Raw genomic sequence first — 6,372 nt, forward strand, 5'->3', positions numbered from 1 at the left:
ATTATATAACATTAGATACCCGAGCTGCGCAATGTACTGCAACTTGCATGATTTTCCTCGCACCGTCTAATTGAGCCCTTAATATTGGCCTTAGGTATCCCATTAAATAAGACTTCCCTTAAATCTATCCAATTGAGTTTACTTCCGAATGAATTTACATTTTCATTTGTTGTCATGCAACATAAAGTTACGTCTTTGCATATTCTTGTTCAAATTTGCGTCTCACACCACAAATTTCGCTGTTACTCCACTGGACAACAAGAACCCATGTAAAAGCATATCTCGAAAACAATTTAAGCATTTACCGTAGAATAAATCACTAAGCTATTCGAAGTCATGACCCTTCGGCGCTAGTCAACGCCTTAGTTATCGGAATGTTGCCTTTGAAATGTTAAACTAAATGATAGAGGTCGATATTTAAGCGGTGCCTTGTGTTCTTGTAATAACAATACACTATATAATAATATTATTTAATATAGAACAGCAGTATGTAGTTATTTCCTCGGTCTTTCTTAATAAGGTTTATCTTAGAAACAAATGAATATTCAATGAAAAGTAAGGAGCCAGCGCCCTAATTCCATATTCCACAATTGTATTAAAATGACACTATTCGTAGCCTCCTAAGCATTTTGCCAACACAATAATTAGAAATTCAGTACGGGGTTACACTCACTCTCTCAATACCATTGATTTCTGGACAAATTACAGTATTTTGTGACAGTGATAGTCTATTTTTCTATTCTTCCATACCGTAAATTGTTAGCGGAAATAAGCGTGCTGTATTTTGCGCCTTCTTCTCTCACAGCAAAAGTACAAAGGAAGCAATGAAGGGTGGGCGATCTGGGAGCTGTTCAATATAATTTGACCTTCAAAAAAAGTTTTGATTGTAATACCAAAACTTATTTACTTTTAATGGGACGAATTTATTTCTTCTAGAAATTTATGGATGTTATTTTTGTAAAATTTTCATTACAGCCATAACATCGTTTACTTGAAGTATACGCCGTTCATTCACCTTCTAAGATTCCATTATACGTCAACAATTCATAACAAGAGTTTCCCCGTCGATATTCATGTGTTCTCGGTACAAGCCACTTCAACGTATCCGAGGTGAGTTCCCGGAAAGATCAGCTGTTCATACATATATACTTCCATTCATTCAATCACGCTATATGGTACGTAGCTGGGATTTTCTTGGACGTTTTTTGGGCAAGTCAACTTCTGTCGTCAGTTACTTTAAATGTATAACGCAAGGTGAAAATCCTTGCTCCCTTAAAAGCATTGTTGAAAATTTTGCGCAACCATATTATTCTTATTCAATTAAATTTACTTAATGTAAAATGAAATAATAATAAAATCGAAGTCCGCAAAATTCGAGGCAGTCTTGTTGAACTGTATTTCTAGTAAATCAATCAAAGTGTTCAGCTATGACATTACGTTTCTCACAATTGTGATATTTTTGAAAACTGAGTCTCGGTAAAAGTAGTCTTGGATCACATAAATAAAAGGTGACTTTTATTAAATAATAAACTACGTCGCGTAAGGTGCCACGCATCTATTTTATGGTACTGATGTTCGTAAATTGACTACGAGCCTCCAACAACCACTGGGATTAATGAAAAACAACTATCAAATCTAACTTCATCCACCTAAGGTAGAAAATTGAATAACGCAACATCGTAGGACATGGTTGACAACGTTACGTTTTCCACTCTACTGATGGAATCCAAAGTTATGGTAAACAATTTCCAAACGAGTAAATTTCTAAATAAAACTCTTTAAAATAGTATTACATTAAAATAGTTTCGACTCACGATCCCGCCGCGTCTGATCATGATTAAGGACTCCGGTTGGGTCCGAAACTAGTCGGGCTACCCGGATAAATACGCGTGAGTAAGCCGTCACATAATTTAAAAACTTTAAAATAGTGCTCATAAAATAGTATTTTATTTTTACAAACGTTCAGTATCACAAAGATTCAAATATTTGAATGTTCAAAGCTCCTGTTTACTTAGGCATGTACATATTTATATACACTGTGAAAGTACGACTGTCAAGAGAAAGACAACCATTGTCATAAAATAGGTGTATTCAAGCAGTAGACAAGTTGCCAATCTGCAATTCAGGAGGAATAGAAACGTCAGTGTCACGTTGACATTCATAGTCAGCTGCGATTCAGAATCTATGGTGGTTTAGCTGGCGACGGTATTGTAACCTCTTTAGGAGTTTTTTGAATGTCCATAGTATTTGAATAGCACATTTTATACTTAATAGCTATCGTGAGGATGACGTAGGTCGCGCTTTTGGGAGAGCAGATCTAACCAGGCATTATCACGCGCGACTATTTCTTCTGATAATAGTTTCCTCGATTTTTCGTGGGCAGCAGAAACTTTATCCCAAATTTTTGGGTCAATGTTAAAGATACCATGTCACGTTGTCATTGCCAGACTAGTTTCGAACCCTTTATCAGTATTTTTTTATAATTTTTTTTAGTTCATCTTTTTTTACTGTTCTCGAAACAAATCCAGGCATTTTATTAGTCAGTCTCACTTGAACTAATGACTTCAATTTTAAATAGCTACCTAATACAAATTATTTAAAACCATTCAAGTCTCATTGCAACACCGCGATAGTTCTTATGATCAACTTATCACATTTGTTAACATTTACCAGTTAACAAGAAAGATATAACCTCAAGAAATTCAACCTCTTTTCTTTCAAAGTCGACTGAAACACACCCATTGATCCAGTCGAAGGTTTTGAGGTAATATAAAAAAATCCCTTTTTGAAGTCGTTTGAAAAGTAGGTCACAATGGATTTTCCATCACCTTGCTAATCCCTAAAAATAACACCAAAAACTGTATCTGAATGTGATGGCAATCAGAACGTAATGCGTAACAAGTTACCGTTTAACCCACTTTCGTAATTAATACGCTAAACGATGGAAAAGCGATGAGGTGTGAACCGTTTTTTTTACCTAATAAAGCGGTAAATGCTTTGTCTGTTTGTTTATCACTAAAGCAATATTAATTAGGATTTTAGGCAACATAACAACGGATTGCTTACATATATTGGTATAAGACAAAACCCCCTAACCTATAAGACGTATGAACAAGATAATGTAAATCTAAAAATAAATGCGGATTCTGATACCTCTCTTAATAATATTTAAAAGGTGTTGCTGGCATCAAAATCACCTTAGCCTTCGTTATATAAATAAAGATCGTACAAAGAAATCGCTTCGGGTTGCTCTTTGGGCACAAATAGATATTTTTCTTTTATAAAAAGAAAGAATAATATGTGACGACACAAGCGGAAGTGAAAAGATAAAAATCCTCCAAGAATGCACACTAAGACATCTCATACAAACATACATAGCTATACACAATCCTGATGAAGTTACAACCGGCAAAATATTCGCGACTAACGGCCGCTGTCACACCGTACACTATACACACAATGGCACGCGTGCAACCCACTGATTTACAGTCCGATTGAATACTTATACGGTGTGAATGTGGCTCAACATCGCTGGATATTTATGAGGTACGAATTCTTCAGGCTGTGTGTAAATATACTCGATGTGACCGTCTTCGAGAATCTAAGCTATTTGATTAAGTTGTCTGAGATGTATCTTCCCGATTTTTTGTTAATACGGCTTGTGGATAGGCATCTCGCGGATAGTGTACTGTTTTAGCAACATATCCTTGATAGATACGAATGTATATCATATTAATAATCCTTATATTATATAAAGCACTGTTAGTGTGTTTGTCCCTTAACTGACTGGGTGACGCCCTTGTCAATTTAGAATTTAGATACACAACTCTGCCCGGCCGTGGCGGTACGAAGTTCGCGCATCAGCTAGTCACTCTTAACCCTCTTACGTATTAAACAATATTAAATCTTGTTTACCTAAGCTTGTGTCCCTAATCCAGAAATTCTATAAAACAACTGTTGTCACACATATTTCCAGAATATAATACAAAACATATTTACTTTCAGGATTTCAGACCCTTTGACACCACCATACGAACTCTTTAAGGACACACTTTTCTGATACAAAACACATTCCGTAGTATCAGTTATACCATGTACAGTCGATCAGTAAAGTACAAATAGCATTTGTTTTCAAACCTCATAGCGAAAAGTGTTCTAAATTCCATATAAAATGCAGAATTTACCTCCCTAAGCTGTTAATGCACATAAGTACAGTCGCACAATAAATTCTGGCCGAACCATTCCCGGCCTTTCAAATCTCACGCATAGACAATTAAATGCATAAAATATATATTTACATTGACTTTACTATCACATGAATAAAGTTATCTTCAATTTACGAGAATGCACTCCTCAGTGAGTATAGTGCGGGTGCTGTGAATTGGACTCGACATGACGTTTTAAAGAAGAATATTATCAGTCAAATGTTTTAAACTTTTGAAGACGAAAATAAACACTATTTCACTACTGCAGAGTGGACATCTTCTTCTTCTGATCTTGATGAGGAGAAAAGGTAATTTATAGTTGCAAAGTTAAGTACCAATTTTCATTATTATTATCCTGACCATTTCCCACTGCTGAGCAAAGGCCTCCCCACTGTTCCCCCACTAGTCTCTTTCAAGAGCCGCAAGCGACCAGTTCGGTAAGAACGAATGCCAATTTTCATACTAGTTAAAATTAATCCTACCGTTCAAAAATCCAAAGTTTTATGCCCTAATGACTGCTTGAAACCTAAAAAATGTGATCGTATTATAGAAACAACAAACGTCACGTATAATTAAAAGAATGACATACATGACATAAAACTAAATATTAATTAGTATGCCATTACTCTCCAAGCACACTATAGCATTCCCTGGCGCACCAACAGGTGACGTAGGTGGCGGACAATCGCGCACAAAGGGGAAGTGTCCGTGGATTTATTGACGGCCCCCTGAACCGTGATTATGGCCCTTATTTAGCAGCCGACTGTACGTAATAGACAGTTTGACCCCCGAGTGACGTAATAAATGTGAGTTTATTATTTGCATAGATATTGGTGCAGTATTCTGAAGCACTCGGACATCTTGGATTGTGAATGGACTGAGTTATGAGACTTTGATGACTGCTTGTTGGTCCTAAATTATCTTTGCGACGGATAATTAGTGTCTGGAATACAGAATAGGAGTCTTGGATCTGATTTGGTATTATTCGAATTTTATGGAAGTTTGTTCACTACTTACTTTGGTTCATCAAATTCAAGATTAACTGCTGATCAGGCCAAGGGTCGTAGATGAATCTTAGAAAGGAGTAAATTAAAATTCATTCTTCGTAGTTATATTATAAAAAGCATTTGAACTGCAAATCTGAGAAACACGCACACCAAAATAATAAAAAACCATAGCTTGAACTGTCTTTCTACCAGGTATAGGTGTTCAATAATCCACGTCACCAAATTCTAACTCAACCAATCTTAATCATCCATTCCTCTCCCTATTACTTAATTTACTCCACAAAAACCCTTTTAATACTCAAGTAAATAGCTATCTCTGTGAACAAGTAATCCGGGCTCAGTATATCATGGGAGTCATTGAGTCGTCTCCGTCAGGCGGACATCGCAATAACCTGCTGGCTAATTTATTCGCTCATTGTGGTTCCATTCAGGTAGCGCCCGCGCTTGTTACCTAGCCGTGGCGGGTTTGTAAGGCTGGGGCCATCGTGAGCATATATAAAATAACAGACTTGTGAAAAAAAAATGAATTTAGAATGTAGAGCTGAGATTGATTAACGAAAGAGTTTTTTGACTTTGGCAGTAGATCAGTAAGTGAATAATAAAGTTTTTACAGAGCATAAGACAAATCTAAGTATTTCATTAAATTATTAAGTATCTTCTAATGCCAAAGCTAAAAGCAAAGTTTGTAACAATTGCAGTCATAATGTACATAATTTAGTTACTTAGGTTACACTGTCATCTTCCTCCAGAAACAACATTATCCGCTTATAAGACAAGTTGGAGTAAATAAAAATTACGATTAATTAAAATAAAACATGATGCTGAAGAGACCATCTTACCATCTTGCATGATAATCCTATTTACTTAGGAATGCAAGCCACGCCAGAATCATATGTCTAAGTCATCCAGATTTAAATTCTGACACCTGGCATAGGCAGCATCAGCCACACGAAAAAAGCAGGAATGCATTCTGATACTCACTCAAAACTCTGCAATAATCTTTATTTATTAGACCTTTCTGCGCGTGTATGCATTAAGCTTAATACTAATATAGACAAAACGCGGATATTTGAACCGAACAGGAGGTAAACCTTACAATGTACTACGTAATTAAGTAATGCCTTGGCCCGAGATGCTGTTTAAAATATTTATATGTGAGA

Source organism: Trichoplusia ni, chromosome 3, assembly GCF_003590095.1.
Source record: "Trichoplusia ni isolate ovarian cell line Hi5 chromosome 3, tn1, whole genome shotgun sequence".
Classification (NCBI taxonomy): Eukaryota; Metazoa; Arthropoda; class Insecta; order Lepidoptera; family Noctuidae; genus Trichoplusia; species Trichoplusia ni.